The following is a 21,245-nucleotide window of genomic DNA, read 5'->3' as shown; positions in this document are numbered from 1 at the left end:
TTTTTAATAAAAGAAGAGTGCTTGCTTCCAAGAACTGATAAAACATTAATATGTATTAATTTTTATAAATACAGAATATCTCGTGAAATTGTTTCCCAATCGATGTGACTTTTAAAGCATTTTCTATTTATTATCCACCCAGAAGAGAAGAGAATGACGAAAAATATTTGCAAATAGAAAAACGTCCCTTTGGTTCTTCTGAGGCTCCCGTCCAGTATACCTTGATCGATTTAAATGCAAACATTTATTATGACGATCTCTTCCCGTCGTCCTCTTTCTCTCTCTCTCTCTCTCAATACATTTGATTACTTAAGCTAATAGCGGCAAATTAATTTGCTACAAATTTTCAAATTTTGAAAGTTGTTGGCGCCCAACGGTCAAAAGTTGAGTACACAGTAACATTGATCTTCCACCAGCAAGGGCAAGTGGATCGGCACAAAAGCAACAGTTCACGTGCAACCCGATCACGATCAAATCAATTCTGGGCCCGAACACAAGGATGTTCTTGCCATTAAACGCATTGCATTACAATCTTTGGATTTGATGCTGTCCGCCGGAAAACGAGAATCGAATAAATCGCTGACGCTAGACAAATGCCCACTGCCAACAATTGAATTCTATTAAAAAGTTGAACACTTTTATCTTGCCGATCGTATGTAAGGGAAATCAACGAAAGTCGGCATGTTTCCTGGCAGCGAAAGAACAACATCTGAGTACGCGCTCAAGAGGCAGCATGGGCTGACCGGACGGTATTTGGTTGAAATATTTCAATTAATTTTTTGTCTTCTCCCAGTTGGCTCTAAGGTGCCATACTTGCATCGACAACGCTTCGAACATAACAGCAAAACGCTTTGCAGGATATTAAACAATTTGAATATGCGAGGAGTGCAGCGAAAGTTTATGGAACTCAAACACATTTATTTTAGCTTTTAATGCAACGTACCCACTCGAGAGTTCGTACCCACTTGAGGATCTCATTATTGGGGCTCTCTTCATTGCAATACGAAGTCGTCATTTACACGAACACTTCGAGTTGAAATCCCACTGTTCTTTCTTGGACACAAACTAAATTTGAAAACAGGTATCGCCGCCCTGGCGTCAAGTACATTTCTACACTGCCTCCATCACAGCTCTTTAGTTTGCCACAGCTTTGTTTCTACCGGCCACAGAACAAAGACCAAGACAATAAACAAAAAAAACCAAATAAAAAAATCTCCAGCCTCAAGACCACAATGAGCGCTGTGAAAACATACAAACATAAACAATGTTTTGACAAATCGCTGAAAATTGAGTGCGCAAAATATTATTTTCAATTTTCGTAACTGGAAGAGAGCGCCAGCCATGTTAGTGCCGTGCATGTAGGACGAAGCCAACCAACACGATACGCTCTATGCGGAGCTAGTCATACGTACAATACATGCAGCTCCGATTGGATGCCATCACAGGTCCACGCTGGAACGGACGGACGTATGCCGAGATTCATGCTTCGTAGCCGCGGGACGTTAATGATTGTAAATTAATAATTTAATATGAGTACATGAGCCAAAGTGTGTTTTATGAAAATTACTTTAACTAAATCATATAAAGATAAATTCCCAAATCAACGCATTAAAACATAAATGATGGCCTCTGATGGGCTACACGGCGAAACAACACTGCAGTCGCAAGTCCGGCCAGCTGAATGCAACAAGTTGCAACGAACTGCAGCCATGGGCGTGTGGGAAAACTATGAATTTCCTCAGCAGAAGGAGACGACCGACAAATCTGACCGGGCAAATCTAACATGGGCAACATACAAATGCAGGTAAGCAAAAAAGAAAAAAAAACAAAACCAAAAATATTTTCGAATCTGCGAAAATGACCACTTCATCTGGTGTTGTGTCTTTTTTCGCTGTCCCCATTGCTTTGGTTCTAGGATTTTCATTTTAATTTTGCTGCTATATAGCGCCACCTTATTCCTGAAACCCAGTCGGAAAGGCTTACCTGCGTCGGTTTGCAGTTTTGACGTAGGCATTACGATTGGGAAGCGAACCGGACTTTTTGTATCTTTTTATACCCTCCACCATAGAATTAAAGGTATATAAACCGGAATGGTTTTAAATTTCGTATTTACACTTAGTAATGGGTACTACAACCTTAGAAAGAAAATTGCCTATGCAGGTCCAGGTCTTCGTATATCCCCCTATATCGGTACCTTCTGGGATATTCGGTATTTTGATGATTTTAGTTTGCTGCTGATTTTGTGTACGTGCACTTCGTAATGGGTACTACAGCCTGTTACAAAAAATTGTCTATGCAGTTCCAGGTCTCGCACATCCTCGGTACCTCCTTATATTCGGTACTTTGATGATTGTAGCTACATCGTTCCCCGGAATGATATCATATTTCGTATTTGCACTTCGAAACGAGTACCACACACTGTAACAGAAAATTGCCTATGCAGGTCCAGGTCTTTGTATAGCACCCATATATCGGTACCTCCCTATATTTGGTATGTTGAGGTTTTCGTGTCATTACGAGTACTAACCGAAATTGTCTCAGGTTTCGTATTTGAATACTAAAATGGCTATGACAAAAATTGCCTATGCCCATCCACGTTTTCGTATGGACCCCAATATAGTAGTAACTTTCTAAATATTTTGCATTCTTGAAACTCTTTAAAGTACCCCCCCCCCCCCTTTCGGCCTTTGACTGTGGCATTTAGGAGATCAAAACTCCATTGTCGTCCTCATAGCCAAACGACGACCAAAGCTTGTGACATCTATATTAATTATTCGAACGCTTTATTAAAACACAAATTCTCTTAGTATTTCCGCAAAAAGGAGGTCTTCTTTCCCTCAAAAAATAAAAGTGCATCCTTCAAGGCTCTAAACGTGCATAATTTGCACAATCTATCCACACAATGCGTCTGCCCTTTGCGCCCCTCACTGCTTTCGGGACCGGGTTCCTTTGAAGCAATTGATATAATGAAGTGCAACCGCTCAAAACAAAACACCTCAAATTGGTAGACATGAAATGACAAAGCCCAAATGCACCGTTGCTTGCATCGGCCTGCAGACTGCAATGCACTCGGCATTGCAGCGTGCAACGCCCAACACTTGTTGGATTGCCCTTTTACCGATGGATTGGCTCTGCAATGGCTTTCAGCTTGAATGCCTGCCAACAGAAGTTGAGTGTGGCGACGTCGTCGTTGTCCTCCTTTCCATGAAGGGTTTTATTGCTGATAAAACTCCCATTACTTTGTTTTTGCAAAAAGGCAGAAAATGCGTAAGGATGTGAGCGGCTGGACCGTTTGTCTAAATTGACGCCTCGTCACAAGGGTTGTGCAGCAGTGCTCTGCAGTGTTCCTGTGCAGCCCGGGCGGCGAAAGTGAGGATTTTGCAAACAAAGGCCGAGGGGTGAGATTTCGCACGACCTTTCTGTTTTCATTGTTTCGTGTTTGACAGCAAACAACAAAAGCAGCGGCATAAGTAATAATTTGTTAAATGGCAGGGTATTTTAATAGGCCTGGGAAATCTGTCCAGAATTCCGTTACATCGAAAGTGATTTCGTATTTTTGCATCTCATCAATATTCGCGTTAACCCTTCCTTGGCAGAGCGGATTTTTGCATAGATAATTTATTTGCATGCACCCAAGAAGGGCATGCATCCCTGCAATTGATAGACAATGCACGGTCTTAAAGGGTTCGATCGAATCCATTGTTTGCTTGTTAGATTGGACCGATTTATGCCATCCTTTGAGGAGAGAAATTGATGAACGTCTTCAGCATGGGATTGGTAAAAGACAGCTGTGAATGTGCCTCACTCGGAAAGATTGAATATTCTCACATATGCATGCAAACGATTGCATTTTTGTGCATCGAGAGGCAGATGGCAACCCAAGAAAGAAAAAGCATTATTTTTATGTGATCATATTGGCGCAGGATAAGTCTAATAAGCCTCGCGATAAGGGATAAATTAAAATGGAGAAATTGAAAATTAAATATGCATTTGTTTAATAGAACATTATAGGTACACGAAGTAAAACGTGTAAGGATATAAGGTATGGAAGGAGTATTGCAAAATACATTTTAGAGAAATCTGACACATACGCTAACCTAGTTTTAAGATCCAAATCATTGATATTTTGTAAGTCAGAAACTGATTACTCTCCTGGAGGGTATATTTAATTGGTCAGTAAATTTGCAATAAATGAATAAATGAAATATTCATCAGAGACCCCATCAGTGTTAAATTCAGTTTCGACACCATGCCTATGGCGTCTTTCTGACTGTTGGAATCCCTATATAGTTCGCACTGTTGAGGAGGGAGTTGTAGCAGTCTTTAAGCATTTCATATCCGTTACAGTGTGTGTGTGTTTTAAAGCGATAAATGTAATATTTAATAAAAAAAAATAGATATATAATAATATCAACAAGACAATAACCTATGGCTATCTGTCAAACTTGGATTCAAAAGTTGGACTCAGATAACAGCTGATTTCCATATTGTGTAAAAAATTTTAGAAAACTTCCGACATATTTCATCTTCGTTAAGCAGTGCCTTTTTCAAGAACATATTTGTAAATTCGTAAAATATGAGGAGAAATGAGATTTTCAGCTTCCATTAAGTTACGTAAAGAGCAGAGCGGGTTCATATTTGCATCTTTATTATTGGAATTTATTCTGAGAATATCGCTCATATATCGATGTAAGTTTCACCTATTGATGGGTCTAGCTTCGAGTAAATTCGGGTCATTTGATTGGCTCCATTTATGGCATCGCGCCAATATTTGCAATCTAATGTTTTTAAGTGGTGATCTCTTTGTTCGATAACTTCTTCTTCTTCTTTTGGTACTGTTCACATCGAATGGTTCAATATTGCTTCACATTAATAGTACACGAATATCTATTATCGCCAGTGTGTGAGGCAATCGGCTGCTATTGTAATCAAATATGGCTCGAACGCTTTAATCCAATTTAGTTTTCAAGGAGGGGATGTCTGTTTCATATCTAAGTGCGAATGTTGGTGTTTTAAGATTTTCTTCCAGAAGTCAACTTCCAATTTGTCTACGTTCTTAAAATTTGTATATCCCCATATTTGTCCGCCATATTGTTGATTTGATCTGCAAACTGCCAAGGATAACAGTTCCTGTTTTGACGTAATTGATACGTGGGGCTTATTCAAAAAGGATTTCCATGTAGAGTTTATACCATTTTGGATGCTTTTTGAAAGTGAGTTTTGGGGTTAATAACATCCCAAGATAGGTGAATTCCGAAGTAATTGTTATTGGTTCGTTTTTGTAAAGCCATTTTTCATTTCGCGAGATATTCCCACCTTTGATGAATATCATTGTCATTGACTTACACAATTGTGTAATCTATCTATCATTTTTTGTAGTACCTTCACTTCTTATGCCAGGATTACCATATCATCTGCATAAAACAGTAGTAGTTGAATACAAAGTATTGAAATTTTGAATTATTTCAAAGAAGATTGGTGTTGTGGATGGAAAATGTATCGGTCAGCCATATAACAGTGTTGCATCAATTTCCGACCAAATCAGTTGCAATTGGACATTAAAATCTTTACAAAAACATATCTATGGTTATTTGATTTAGCTAATGGGGGCCTATAAAATGGTAGCTCTTTTGTTTTACGGTATCTCTCTATCAAAAAAGCTCTAATTAGAAAGTTCGGATTATCTGGGCCACCATACAAATCTATTTGGGCAAATGAGCCACATAATAAAATATTTTTTCTATTGTTTTCTTCGGACGTATCTTTTTCAACATTCAATTCAATTCAATTCAATTAAATAACAATAAATCCACTTCTCTTTTGCAATTATCAAATTACTCACCTCTGATTTCGGGTTACATACAGTCGCCCCTAATGACCACTTATGAATGCTAATTTATGCCGGTTATCAACAAAAACATAGTGACCGCAGTTGCTCGCATAACAAATCCCTTCCTTGGTCATTTAGCCCAACTGACCACTCTAATGTGTAATGGATATTCACTTGGGAAAAGGGGTTGCATGGCTGACCCAAATCGCCCTACAACGGGGGAAAAAATAAAATGCAAATTAGCCATGCTGCTTCGACAAAGGTGATTATCCAAAAAAAAAACTTACTTGACCGCCACGGCTCGAATGCAAATGTTCAGAACACGGCGTTAACAAGTCAATGTTTATCACTCTCGTGTGTGTGATAATTAGAGGATAATAACTTGCACATACAGGACGATTAAGCAATCAGAGAGTTGTTGGGCAAGTTTCGGACACTAAGGCATGTCCCAGCAGCGCCATCATGTAGGGAGTGTTTGAGGCGTTGGTGATGTTTTTTTTGTTTGTTTCCAATTTGAATCTGGCTTGTTCCAACTAGACTTGGCTCACTCTCACCACAAGGACATCCATATGAAATGTCTACCCTCAAATCCTTACAAGAAATATTTCTTATTAAATATTTCTCAGTCTCTTGAGATTTTGCTTGAAAACGGTTTGAGAATCGACTACTTCATCGTCGTCAAATATTGGAAAAAGGGAAACTGTAATCCTCCTTTAAATTCGATTCCAAGAGGATGAAGCATTAATCTTGACAATGGGAAATGCCTTGAACTAAGTTAAACCTCACATACACACACACACATACACATACTCAGGTCAAACAATTATGTGCGTACATCCACACGCACATTCTTCGTTAGTCACATGCATACATACATACATAAATGTGTACATTATTTTGTATAACTGTATGTAAATTACAGACGTAAGAAATTCATTGTTTTCCGTGGATGAAAGGAGGCAAAACTCTCGAGAATTTCTTCGAGTTTTCTTGGAATGGTACGTTAGTGAGTGACGGGAGTTGGGCAGGACAAGTTAATGAAAGTGGATGCGTGAATGCGAACGCGGTCGATAAAATAACGGACGGCTAGCAGAAGGGATGCTGTTGTCTTCTCCGAATTGTTGTAATAAAAAGTATATGGGCTGTGTTGTCTTCGGAAGTCGGCAATGGCAAGACGGTCGGTCTCTCTACATTCCACAGCCATTGGGCGGTGGTAAAACACTACATCATAAAAAACAGGGTGCTGCGAAAGCACTTAGTTGATGGGAAGAACACAATAAAAGCGCGCGAAGCAACTATTGACTGGAGATTTGAAGATAATTTTGAGCCATAAGCTATTGTTTTACATCAAATCCTCCAATCGGAAAAAGAGATAAACTGCCTTGACTTTGCAGGAAATATTGATCAATCCTCCAAATATAGAAAAATCTCGACCAGCTAAATTCAGAACAACTTTATCAAAGAAGATAAAGGGCCGGAATAAAAATGCCAAGAAACCACGCACGAGTCAATTAGAAGCTTTGCAATGGAGCTACTACTACTACTACTTAGAAACTTTTTTTATTGGACGATAATTTTTTTTTTGGAAAATTTACAAAACACAATATGACCTAGTGTAGGTGTAATATATAGCAACCGTTTAATACCCCATAGAGTATATTCCCTATATTCCCTAAGTTTGTCCGTTCTAGTCATGGGATATCTTAACTGGCACCTATGTGATTTCAGTGCCGCCTCGGGTATTCCTTTTACTTGCCTACTTGTTAGTGCTACAACCTATAACTTCAACCTGCACATTCATAATACCCAAGGGGCGTATGTACTTAGAAGACTGTTATTTAAATTTACTACTTTTTAATGGGCATTTCGCATCTTTGAACGACCGACCAATAACACCGACATATGTTGCACCAATCAAGAATCTTGTGGATTTATGCCCGATGCTGTCTTAAGCCGTTTCATTCCGTGTTCAGTTGTGTACTTCATTCTTAGAAATCGAATCTTACTTCCATAGTCTAAATATTCTTTTTGTCCACCCTGTAATAAAAGGAAACGAATGCCAAAAGAAAAGTGGAAGCAACGGAAACGTCTACTGATGTAAAATTTTCAACTTTTCCTTAACTTTGTTTCGCCTTAATGAGCAAGCGGGCAGCATCAACTAAATACCACTCATTTACATATACATACACATACACAATATGTACTTGTATATAATCAACATGCACATACTTAAGTATTCATATACTTTCGAGTACATACGTACAGACAAACATGCATATATATTTGGCTATATCTTGAAGGAATAAAAAAGGAAACGTAAGCATCAGACAGACACGCATCAAGGGTGCGTAAGAAAAGAACACTGGAGCAGGACAATGCCAGAGCACCAACAATTGCAAGTGTACGAACATAAATGCCAGACCAAATAAAGAAACATAAGCATGAGCACGATTAGGAAATGCGGTGGCCCAGAAATCCTAAGCCAGGGCAGGCATTGACGAACTACGGATACACACTTCGTAGCCTCACTTCAGTCGAGCAACTGATCTGAGAGTTACAATAGCTTATATTTGGAAATGCTGATTGCGAGCAATCCATACAAATTTCAGTTGCGGCAAATTCTCGAATAGCTACGGCACGACGGCGTCATTGCATTTATCGCCGCATCTGTGCTAAATATTCATGGAACTCTATTCCAAAATCTCCTTTTCTACGACGGTTGCAAACCGAATAACCAACATATACTGATGATTTCTCTTTCTGTGGAGAAATTGGAAGCTTCCATTAAAACACCAACAATTTAAGCAAATGTTCCTTGTGGATGGGGAGGATGTGACAGAAGAAGTAATTTCACTGTTTTTTTGAAATATTTACGCACTTTTTTAAATGAAATTCGACAGATACATTTACCTTACCGCCCCTGTGTGTGTGTGCATACGCATAGACAGAATGGCTCACTTGTATGTGTATGTGTGCGACATGCTTTTTTTGTTTTTTTTTTTTTGTTAATTTTTGGCTGCTTTTAATGGTGTGTCGGTCGAAATGGTATGGTGCGGGGTGCCGTATAATGGTCTGGTGTGTGGTGTGCTGCGGCATAATCACTTTTCCCCCGATACTGCCCGTAAGACTGTGATATAAATTATTTGATTTTTTTTCGAACCGCCAAAGAACAGCCAAAAACTGCTACCCTATTTTTTACAACACGATTTTGGGTTTTTTCTTTAGATTTTCGTTGTTAGAAAAGTAATCATTAATGCTCGAAGAATATTTAAAGCAAAACAGGCATGCCGGCACCCGGGAGGGGGATGGAGTGAAAAGAAATTAAAATAATGTGTCCCTTGTCATTGGCAGACGCCAAGATGGATGTTGGTAGTCTGCCTTATGGCAGGTCCGTCCAAATGTTCCATGGTAAACGTTTTCACCACGAAATCCAACTGTAAATCTAATCCATTTTCTGGGACATGCAAATATACAGCCACACTGACTAGCCGCACTGTCGGGTTTATGCAGAAAGTTTGGTCTACCTGCACTTTCATAGCTGCTTTTGGACGTTGGCTGTTACAAAATGAAAAAACATAGAAGATAAAGTAACAGTTACAGGGCGAGATGAGTTTGAAACAAAGGCAGGTTTTGTTTGATTTTTGAGTATTCAACAACTACAATATGTTGGAAGACCCCTTATGTCCAAATCCATTTGGGAAGATTTGGTTTTTGAAATGATGGCATGGAGCCCTGCCCTGATTTTACGCTTAGCGTGATTCTTTTGCCCAATATTTACCCACACCGTCGTGTTGTTAGGTATTCAAAACAATTTTACACGAAATTTGTGGTCCATTTTACAGCTAAACTTAAACCAATGGTCATCCAAAATGCTAGACTTCTTCCCTGTCCGTTCCCTCTTCTCATGCAAACTTCCGCGTTGATTGGTTTTCAATTGTGGCCTGTAGACCGACTGCAAAATCAGGAACATTGTTCGGTCTATTTTATTTTACTCGCTAAATATGTTCGACATCCGTACAAATTGGTAGGCTTCTGGCATGCAAAATTCCGCTGTGGTTAGTTTATAATTGTGGCAATTAAAGGAATAGGAAAATCAGGAACTTTTTCTGTTTTTGGTCCACTTCATCTCCAAAAACCATAGGCTTCTATTTTGACCCTATCCTCTCCTAAATTTTCAATTTCGTGAGAATCGGGAAATAATTGCGACCTGTAGCGTGATTACAAATTAACATGGACAGACGGACGGACATACATGGCTAAATCGAGTCAGCTCGGCGACATATATAGTTTCTTATGTCGGAGACTAATATTTCGAGATGTTACACAACGTTTAGCCCAATCAAGCTTATAATACCCCACACATAGTGCTGAAGGAACTTGAAAATTTTAAAAAAAAAAATCCGCCGAAAATAGCCCTCAAAGGAATACCGTTGTATAGGGACTTTACAAAGACATGGTCCTGTATAAGTAATTTTTGGTCGTAGGCTGTAGTACCCATTATGAATTTCGGTAATATCGTTAAAATACAAAAGGGAGGTGCCGTTATAAGTGGGCTAAATGAAGACGTGGACCTGCTGCAATACCCATTACGAGCTTCAAATACGAAATTTGAAACAATTTCGGTAACAATGTCTTTAACATACGATGTCGTGGACCTATATAGACAATACTCTTCTAGGGAGTAAAGTACTCAGTAGGAACAATTCCATTGGAAAACTTGGCTACAATCGTCAAAATACCGGAATACCGTTATATGGGTTATATATGGTATGCGTAACATTGTATTTTCCGGACAAACAGGGTTAAATCGTCTTAGAAGTTTACGCTGATCAAGAATATATACTTTACTAGGTCTAAAACGACGAACTTAATATAACCTCCATACTAAAAAACTGATTCGGTGTTGTTATTGAACAGATCAATCCATATAACATACACACATGTAATAAATAGGTAAAAAAAACAATAGTTTAATCTTGCATATGCTCGACAGGTCGGCCATGCTCACTTCAATCGTTGAGAAGATTTCAGATTCGAAAAATGACTACTCGATAATTAATGGTATTTTAGAGAATTCATTTGATGCCTTTTTCAATTTTTAGACTGTAATAATTGAATTGTCGGCATTAGGAATCGGCATCGGAAAAAATATAAATAATTATAAACATGCTACAATAATATTCCCTTTCTTTTGCAGTTATTTACTAACGAAAACGTAAATTTCAATGGAACAAATCTAATTTCGAAGCTCATGTACATTTATTTTTATATTTAGACGTTGAAAGTGTTATGTGAGGTTCAATAAATGAAAATGCCGACTTTTCCCTTTTTGCTTTCTAGTGCAGCTTAGTGAGTTTACGTTTCCTGCATTTCATCATTTGCGTGCATATTTCAATTTTAGGCAAAAACTTCATATTTTTTATTAGTTTTAAAGCTAAACAAGTAACGGAAGTAAGCGCTGTGTAACATTGTCGTTGCGTAGATTCATTCTCAGACCTAAACTATTTCATTCCAAACTCATTGAGCTCGTTATTTTCAATGTACATACACATACATAATGTTGGTACATATGTACACGAACATGTTGTACATACAGATCGCATTGCGGGGCCACAAAAAAAGGCAAAGGAAAATAACAGAAAAAATAACATCCCTTGTTTATTAACGACAAGGACATGAAAAAACATTGGAAATAATTATGCAAATTAGTTGATATTTCTGTGCGTAGCCTTAGCGATAGACAAAGTAGCCGAAATACGTCCGCCTAAACGGCAAAGAGCAACAAAGCATAGTGCCGTAGCGTTGACTGACGAGAAGTACAGTAATCGGAAAAGGTAACATGGTAACGTCTGCGACCAAAGAGAGGGATCAAGGAACAAAAACACAGGGACAGGGACAGGGACAGGCAGACGCGGAGAGCCGCCGCCGACGGCTGAGAGCGAATGTGGAAGTCAAATTCATTAATATTCATCAAAACATTGATCCTTTAAGAACATCACATCGCACAGAAGCACAGCGCGCTATTGCCGAGCCAATAAACCCAATGCCGCACAACGCCAATAATCAAATTTCTATGTTCCGAAACGAAAATTCTAATTTCGTTTCATCGGTTTATCCCCCGGACATTTTCTCCAATCGTCAATATTTGCGGAAACTCCCAACTACACCACAACGACGAGGTGATGTACGCTGAGCATCATTAATTTTTAGAGCTTAAACAGATGACATACGAAACATGAAAGAAAGCCAACAACAACATCCCGAGGATGTACACAACATAAACATGAATCCACTACCCCAAAGGCCTCAACACGAGCGGACGACGACATCGATGTAACGACATTTCCATATGAATCGTGGCATAGCCTGCCAAAGCCCTAAAGATTACTATTAAAAATCTACATCTGAATGCAACATTTGGTCCTGCCTTGTCAGATTTGGCTTCGACTCCAATTGATCAATCCTATTCACCTGCTTTAACCGAAAGACCGCAATAGTAGTTATTGCAGAGCGAGTGGAATTGGAGAATACACGAGAAAAAGTTCGTGCATTTCCTCCAAGAAAGTGAATTGCAATATCCCATCTCGCTTGTCTTCGCATATTGGTGCGGACTATTTGTAATGGCATTTAATGGCCCTTAAAGGCACACCACATCACCACATCGCAGGGCCATCGCAGGTCCCATTTGTATGTCGTAATTACCAAATCACACGGCCACGACAACACATATTACCATAACTAGTTTTCGCCACTGGCCTTGATTTGGGGCTGGCGCATGGATTTCTCGAGGTCCTTGGCCCACACTCGTGCGTTCGTGGGTAACGTGTGTACCCATTGCCGAAAATTAGACAAGTCTCTGGCAGGGTCGTCGCCTATTGGCCACAGTTCATGTGGCATAACCGCTAGCCTCTCACATGTCCTGCTACACGTGCCCATTCCGGTTGTATGTAAATGTTCCCTAATGACCTCCGACTTCATATCCGTTTCGGGGTGCCCAACTGCTTGGGATGCGTGTGTGTGACCCCTGCACCCTCTCTCCACCTTGAACAGTAAACACCGTTGTACGATTATGACTTGCACTTTGACTTTGGTGACAGTTCTTTCGCTCTTTGCCTGAGCAGTCTTTCTCATGCGTGCCCTCTATTTGTGTCGGCCAGCAGCGCCGAATTTGTTTAGCCAAAGATGGATAATTATTCAAATTAGGCATTAACATGGTCGGCTTGTCCTGCGTTCGCGACAGGTTAACAGTTATGTACATATGTATATTTGACGCATATTAAAAAGTCATTTGGTCAGCAAAGTGCGTACTTCCAGAGGGTTTGTGGCGTTTCCGAATGTGAACAACTTGACATCGAATACTAATGTCGTCGGTCATGTAGCGGAAATGCGTGATTTCTCAGCGAAGGACTTTGGCAGCAATGTTACAGTAATTAGGACATTCGAATCCAACGTACGAATGAATAAAATTAATGGATATTAACATGAATTCGGACTTAGTGGTTAGGTGGAAGCCGGTAGAAAGAGTTCCATTTTCAACAGGGCCTGGGTTTTTATAACCCACCCACAAGAAGAAAACCTTTTTTTGTCACAATGGAAATTTCAGCGAAGTTATCGCATATGTGGCTAACCTATGCCAAAACGAGGACAAATTTTCAATACCTAACATACTGAATGTGGTACACATGTCGGTGCGAGCATCAACTGTGGTTGCCATCGAAAGTATTCACACCAAAACGTATTTCAAGTTTTTTATACCCTGATCTGGTGGGCCAAAACGTGTCTCATCGAAGTAATGGTCAAAATTTTAAATAATTATGTCCCTCATAAATTACGAAATAACCATCCGATTTTACACACGATCTGGTGCAAATATGAACAATATCGGCCTACTCCATCAAGTACCTCCTCCACAACGGGTCAAAATTTTGGATAACCATAAGTCACATGTCAAATTTCGAAATGGACCATATTAGCCCATTCTTTCACAACCTCTCCCATAAAAGGTAAACAGTTTGAAAAGTCATAACACAAGTCAAAAATGTCAATACACAATGTTCGTCCAGGGTATAAATCTATCAGAAAACCCGATTGATACTTTTTAACTTGTTCTAAACAATATCCAAAGGATTTTTTGGAAATTCGAACTATAAGTGTACGAGAAATAAGAAAACCCCAAAAAATTTGGTATTTTATGAGTAGATGGAGCAAAGATACTGTTATTAGGAATAATAATTGGATTTGGGAAAGTAGGGTTTTAATAGGAAGGTGGTTGGCTAGATTTGAGTTTTGACGGAAAGTGGAGGAAAATTTAATGAAATAAGTGGTAATGGAAATGCGTACTGCAAGTGAACGAACAGGGCCACTGTGGGTTAGACAATGGCCAGGTTTTGGAGGAATAGAGCTGGAATTATGAAGTTAGGATCACAGTGAGAATGTAAATTTTAGATAAAGTGGTGGATTTTGAAATGTGTAGAATAAAGTGTATGAAAAGAACTAAATGGTTCTAAATTGTACAGTGCATTGTTGTAAAGACCACTGCGAGTGATGGAGTTAGAAATTCGTTCGCAAAAATGATCACTCGGCAAAATACAAGCAAAGTAAACTAGCTTCATTGCATTTCGGTTGGTTTGGTTTGTTTAGAGTTCGAAACGATATATCTCCATATTCTTATCACGTACATCAACAATTTTAATAGCAATCTAAGGACCGCATATTAGAGATATGTTCGGCAATACTGTGTATACCCAGGTGAACATTTCGAGATGTTGCAAGCGGAGCTAAAGAATGGAATATGGTCCCATTGCAACCCATTCCCTATACCATAAAACCCCATTGATAATCGATAGACAAAGCGTATGGAAAGTTTTGCAAAAGTGAATTTCCCTATTTCAGCGAATATTTAAGCGGTAGGTTATTGCTGTTGTTCGGTAATTAAATTCTCAATCAACATCAGTGTCTTTAGTTTTTTTTATTTGGTTCGATTGGCCTTATAAATCAAATCTAATGACAATTTGACACATCTGTGCTACGAAACGACATGAAATTTGAAACAAAATGGAGCTTTCGTGGACCCATCAATCTTCTTTTAATTGCCTCCCTTGGTGCACCCACTGAGAACACAACCCTTTCGCGGCAGAATTTTGGCAAACTCTTAAATAAACGACACAGCGCGTACATAAATAATAAATAGATACAATCACCCCACACCAACGCCCGCCAACCACCCGGTTCGCTGAACGCGTTTAATGTGACCAATGTCGGTGTGAAAATGCGTATGAGACACAATCTCTCAAACGCATACATACATCCCGCAGTGTGTGTGTGTGTGTGTGAGTATGTATGCTGATCACGGCAGTGTTCATGTATTTGTGTTTATGTAGAGTTGAATATAGACCGCCTTCAATTTCCCCGCCGAAGTATACGACAACAAACCGTTTTCACGTGCACGGATGTGTGTGCGTGTCTCAAGGAAAATACGCATTGCGTATGTGTCCCCACTAATTCCAACAAACGCGCACACACACACACACACACACTCACTGTACACTCTATACATAAACACCCATTCAGTGCGGCTGTCGTTAAAGGGTTGAAAATCGATGTGTTGTCCCTGTACATAGCCAGCAGTGGCAGCAGCTAGCATTTATTTGTCGCCAGCATCCCGTACTCACTTTGCTGTCTCCTTCCATGCATCGGAGTTGCCACATTTCGTTTGAATCAAATTTGGGCCTACTTTGTGTTCATTTCGGATGGCCCGTAAAAGAGTTATTTGTGTCCTTTTCTATTTCTTTATACGTCTTGTGTTCGTAGCAAACACAGCACGTCATTAGCCGCTCCATCCTGCAGCCATTGCCACAGCAATCTGTATGTGTCTACTGGGGCGCTACCACCCCACACCCTCCCCCCCCCCTTCTTCGACCAAACTCTTATTACAGTTTTGATGGCATTTGTTACTATCACAACAGCGCCATTATAATAAATTTTATTTTTGTTACAGCCAACAAAACTCGCGACCAAAGAACCCAACAACCGCCAGAACGATGGACGGGCGGACGCAAGGACACGAACGGTCTGTATCTCCTCATAAAGTTAAACCCTTATCTTTTCTTTGTGGCTTTCATTTATTTTGGAAGTTTTCTATTTTTTCGCCTTTAATGCCGCTGCTGGTCGGTGTAGCTTCTGTTTCTTCGTTTTTTCATTCTTCGGTTTTATGAAGTCATCTCTCTTTGGCAAACAGCGGCGGGGGATGGCAGAATTCGTGGTTTAATCTCATCATTTAATGAAAAATATTTTGCATCAATTTCAAATAAAACAAGCACCGAGCGGGGGGGAGAGTCATTTGCGGGATGTTTTGACAAAAGTAGATGGTAAACCAAACTAAAAACTGCTTATGACAGAAGTCTGCAAACACACACTGACGAATAGGAATGAAAAAATAGACAAAAAATAACGATAGGAGTATCCTATTAGAGTAGGTGTTTCTGGTGTAGATGCATATGTAATTTGATCTGCTCGCAACGCCAAGTTGAAGTTCTTGTGATGCGTCACATGTTGTTGTCTTCTCTAAAAAAAGGAAGATAACATCGCTTTTGACATTTAAAAAATACGAAATTTCAATTTTGAATTCGGAAACAGAGCACAAATACAGTTTCGTTCATTAGTTGAACTGAAGGACTCGATGCGTAAGCGTGTGTTTGTGCATTACGCACTTTTTCAGGAGTTTCTTAAAATGGTTGAACAGAGTTAAAACATTGTGAAGGGCCAACCCGATATTTACATAAGACACAGGCACACACACCCCCACAAGCCCACACCCCTGTTTGCATACACATGCACATGTACGTGTACACGAAATACTAAATAACTACCATAGACGATGGCTGACTCGAAAGGGGGTCGGTCCTGGTGGCATCTTTGCTTCTCTTCCCCACACACATTAACCGAGTAAATATTCCAAATACGCACAAATGAAATCATAAAGCCGTAATAAATTGGATTAGTTCAAGTTGGAGACGCCATCTTCCTTTTCACTTGTAGCCCATAAAACTTGAGCACACTGGCTTCCTAGAGGAAAAGAAGCTGCGCCGAGGTACTAGAATAGTTACAACTTTAGCTCCCCTCTCGTTGGGAAAATCCCATACATTTCACTGGGAGTATTACTTGGGCCTTTCGCATATTCGTTGTTGCAACTCTCTGCTGCAGTTAAGGGTGTTGCTGTAATTTGCATACGCTCAATAACATGGATACGTCAACTAGGCGAGGATCGTGGCCGCAGCCATTGTTAAGCAAATTAAGTGTATTCTTTTAATGTCATATGAAGTGTTACACTTACCTTTGAGTTTTCAATGACATCCTTTGTTTGGGCTCTGTGCTGGCAGCACGTTCGCGTTCGGCAGTTGTGTGGCATTCTATTCGTGGTTTAGAATGGCGGTCTGATGCTGTGGCAATCACGTCATGATGTCTTATGTGAATGTAATTTTAGTTCGATTGCAGCTGCCGTTTGACAATTCTCTTGGTAACGTTATGAGCTGTATGCTAATCGGTTCTGCACATGAAATATAAAAATTCACTCTCGACAACTGTCCTTGTAAAGCGAAATTGTTGAGCAGTAGGAGTTGCTAACTATAACGTGGATTCGAACTCGACGAAATTTTCTAATTCAGTAAAGTAGAAGGGAAGCTCTAGTAGGGTCTCCATATTCACCCCACCCACAACATCATTTTCTGAAAATATATAGTCCGAAAGCAGGCCGATTTTAGATAGCAAAAGATCTGTAAAAGAAATTAGGTCGGAAATATAACAACATAATTAATAAAAACTTAATTAATCTATATCGATAAAAGAGGAAAATGTTTGTTTGTAGTTTATGGACTCAAGAATTGCTAAACAGATTTTCCTGAAAATTGTCATATATACTACAGCATCGCCTGAAAGTAACATAGGTTACATACATTTTTTAAATTCCACTTGGAACTGGATATATATAAAATCAGAATCGAAGGTAACTCCAGAAAAATGTTTTTTTGAATGCAGTCCGCAAATTTTGAAATCGGTACAAATAAATTTGCCAAATGATATTGAAATCGGCTCAGAGTTGGATATAGCTGCCATACTTATTTTCGACCGATTTCGTTTATTTGATGCACCAAACACGATATGTATGTTCGATACCAATGAAATTTGGAATGAGTGACGGAATTGTTCATCAGGCTGTAGTACTAGTTAAGATCTTCAAAAGCAAGAAATAATAACAATAAAATTTCAAATGAATATAAAATCGAAAGGATTAACGAGGCTCAGTAAATGGCAAAGTGGATTTCGATTGTATTATTTATGAGAAGATTTCCAAAATGATATTTATTTTTATAATATTTTTATAAATAAAAGATAGATGTGGGATAGATTCGAAACAGGCCTTGTCGACCTTTTGATTAACAGATTAGGAATGGTTGAGCTTTGATTAGAAATTACAGCTTTCCACTAACTGGATTAGTTTCCGATAGACGGACTTTACAGCTATGGCTGTTGACGACTGGCTTAGAATTCAAATGCTAAATGGACTTGTTTTTTATTTACCAGCCGATCGAGAGCCGAGGTTTGCCATTCATTTATATATACATCATATTTGAGAACATATTAATAATCCGATATGTGAAAAATATCCAAATTCATCCGTCAATTAAGGAAATATGTTGGATAGGTCGACTGTATAAAACCTCATATCATCTTATAAGGCATCGGGTGCTTCCAAGTGAGAAAGTTAACTTGTTTAAATCAATTCAATTTCTCTTTCGTAATTTCATATTAATTTTCTCTCCTTCTACCGACATCTACTAACAAACTCCCATTACCAAATAGTACATATTCTTACAAGTTTCTGGCGGTCGTAGCAACATACAAATCTACCTACTAACTTGTACAAATAAAACAAGGTCAAGTCACACGAAATGAGAGCTTATTTTTGGCCACGGGATTAAACTCGCAATATTCTGATTTGTATTGGAAAACTGTTCAACAACCAATTTTTTTTTTTTTCAAAAAAAAAAAATGTATATCTTAAGTAAAATATTTCCGTCACATCGCATGTTTCACAAAAATATAAAAATATTATCTTCAAAGATTCCTGGGGCGTAAACACAATTATATATTCCGTATCGGGGAGAGACGAATATTATATATATTATTAGTTGGCTTATAAACATAAATTTGCAGACTACATAACCTCCTGGTTGAGGAAACTCTCATCTATTTAAAGTTAGTCTTTAAGGATCAAACCCCCGAGAGAGAAAAAAGAAAATTAACCCAAACATTTTCTGCAATGAATTTAATGGCTTATTCGACAGATGATGTGATATCGGACTCTTCTACCAGGATTATAACAAAACAATGCGCGATTTGTCGATCATCATCCTGGTCCCAGCTGCAACAAAATGATATAGGCAAGTAAAATTCAATTCATTCTAAAATCAATCAATAGATATGGTCGGCAACGAATGCATTTTTTCGGATGTACGATGAAGGGTATATCTAAGGCAGAACTGGAATAAAAATTATGCATACAAATATATATTTTGCAAAGCAAATATGTATGTTTCGTTCGATTCTTCTTTCAATAGAACAAATATTGATTCGATTGGATGTTTTCATATTTTAAGCATTTAAAAGTTGCACCGTGTCTACTTTTTACAATTAAGTGGTTGCGTTTTTACTTTACTTTTGACAGTTTGTACACTGCTAGCCTATGCAGTTCCAATGCCCTCTTCTTCTTCTGATTATCGCTATTGTGTTAATAAAATGGTCTACATTTTATCAACTGTTTATGTCTGATACACTGAGACATCATTTTTTACGGATTTGCTTTGCTTCCTTTGAAAAGTAGAAACATTTAGAAGTGAATGTAGACTTATGTCCTCACTGTGAATGTAGTATAACAGGAGTAATGGCAATACTGGGACATCTCCTCCATCCGCAACCAACCCATCATCCAAACCTAATCGTCCCAGTTATCAGGGAGAATGACTGAACAGAGCATTTTGTTAAATGTTACAATGGTCCCTGTACCGGACCGTACTGCCAACCAGGTCAGGAGAATAAGACAATAATAAAAATTTCATGAAAATGAAAATGCAAAACAAATGCCCTGCAAATCTAGTTGGTTTTCCACCATCCGAGTTGTCTTGTCGAATGCACCTTCTCTGAACTTGAATAGGAAATTCTGCTTCATTCATATTTAAAGACGTCTTTGCCGCCAAAGACATTAAACTTTAACGTTTTCCGTTTGTTGGTTGCATTATGCGGCGAGTCCATGCAAATTATGCATAGCTGACGGCTGTTTAGGTAGTTCCCGCTGGAAGACTGAAATGCGTTCTGTGGGCCACGCAACCCTTTGTCTTGTTTCGTTTGGGTACAGGATACGAAATGTGCGGCGACTCAGCATCATCCCCTCCATTCACAGACCTCAGTTGTTTGACATCCCTCGACAGGGGATTGTCTGTTTTCTGTTCAATAGAGAACATTCGAGTAGCATTTGATCTTGGATACGATTTGATTCCCATCCAGGTAGAGTTATATGCAAATTAGTTCTATTATTTCGTAGGTCCTGGTGTGCATTTTTATTCGTTTTTTTGTTTTCAAATATTTATCATTCATTCAAAGCAAAGGTTGTGGAAAAGGCGACAGCTGTTCCAAATGAATTTGAAGGTTTTAGGATCACTCGCCCTGTGACCCCAAGGGCCAATGCGAAGCCATTCCAATTTGTAGTAGCATTTATAAAATAAAATTGCTCATATGAAAGAAAATGTTTATATATTTTTATATCGATTTTTGGGACACGCTTAATGAGTTAGCAAGTCTCTATGTAGATCGTAGATTTATATATCACCGAATGACAGATAGGACTTAATTTATTTCTTAAGGATAAAAATTTAGTTAAATAAAGTCATAACTGCCCTTCTAAACTTTGGCTGAAGACCGATAATTGGCTGATTTTGCGATTGTTATATAAACGTCGAATGTCTGGCTGCTATGGGCATGTATCCCCTATTCCAAATATTCCTGAAATACCAATGCCTGTATCTTCCAACTCCATTGGAACAGAGAGCAAACAACATTACGAGCGAGTATTTTATTTTAATTCGTTTTAAAGACTCTCCGCACCGCTTTCCCCCCTTCGTTGTTATTTAGCAATGTGAGAGAGCTTTTGATGTTATGTGCCACTGGAGAATGGCTTATGAATATGCATGGCCTTGGCATGGTAACAATTTAATGTTCAAACAAATCCAGGGAAATGAAAACATTTACGTCAACCCCAGAAAAGTACAAAAGATTTTTATTCCTAATTACATGCACCGTCCTCAATTTGGGGAACTCAACCCATTGGGGCTCTAAACGTAATCTCCTATCCGTCTGCCGCCCC

General features: G+C 38.9%; 1 protein-coding gene across 2 annotated transcripts in view; it reads right to left on the bottom strand.

Moving 5' to 3' along the window:
* LOC101888526 (protein jim lovell) overlaps positions 1-17,336 on the bottom strand; it is an 86,243-nt gene extending 68,907 nt beyond the window's left edge. The window contains exon 1 of one of the 2 annotated variants that reach the window (XM_059119315.1): positions 17,163-17,336. The gene's annotated coding sequence lies outside the window, so the exon portion shown is untranslated. Of the gene's footprint in view, positions 1-5,842; positions 5,969-17,162 lie in introns of those variants that run through there. The other variant, XM_059119314.1, reaches the window with a different exon arrangement.
* Between the last annotated feature and the right edge of the window lie 3,909 nt (positions 17,337-21,245).

Source organism: Musca domestica, unplaced genomic scaffold (assembly GCF_030504385.1).
Source record: "Musca domestica strain aabys unplaced genomic scaffold, Musca_domestica.polishedcontigs.V.1.1 141, whole genome shotgun sequence".
NCBI lineage: Eukaryota > Metazoa > Arthropoda > Insecta > Diptera > Muscidae > Musca > Musca domestica.
The sequence above is the reverse complement of the archived record's forward strand: the minus strand, read 5'-3'. Positions and strand labels throughout refer to the sequence as shown.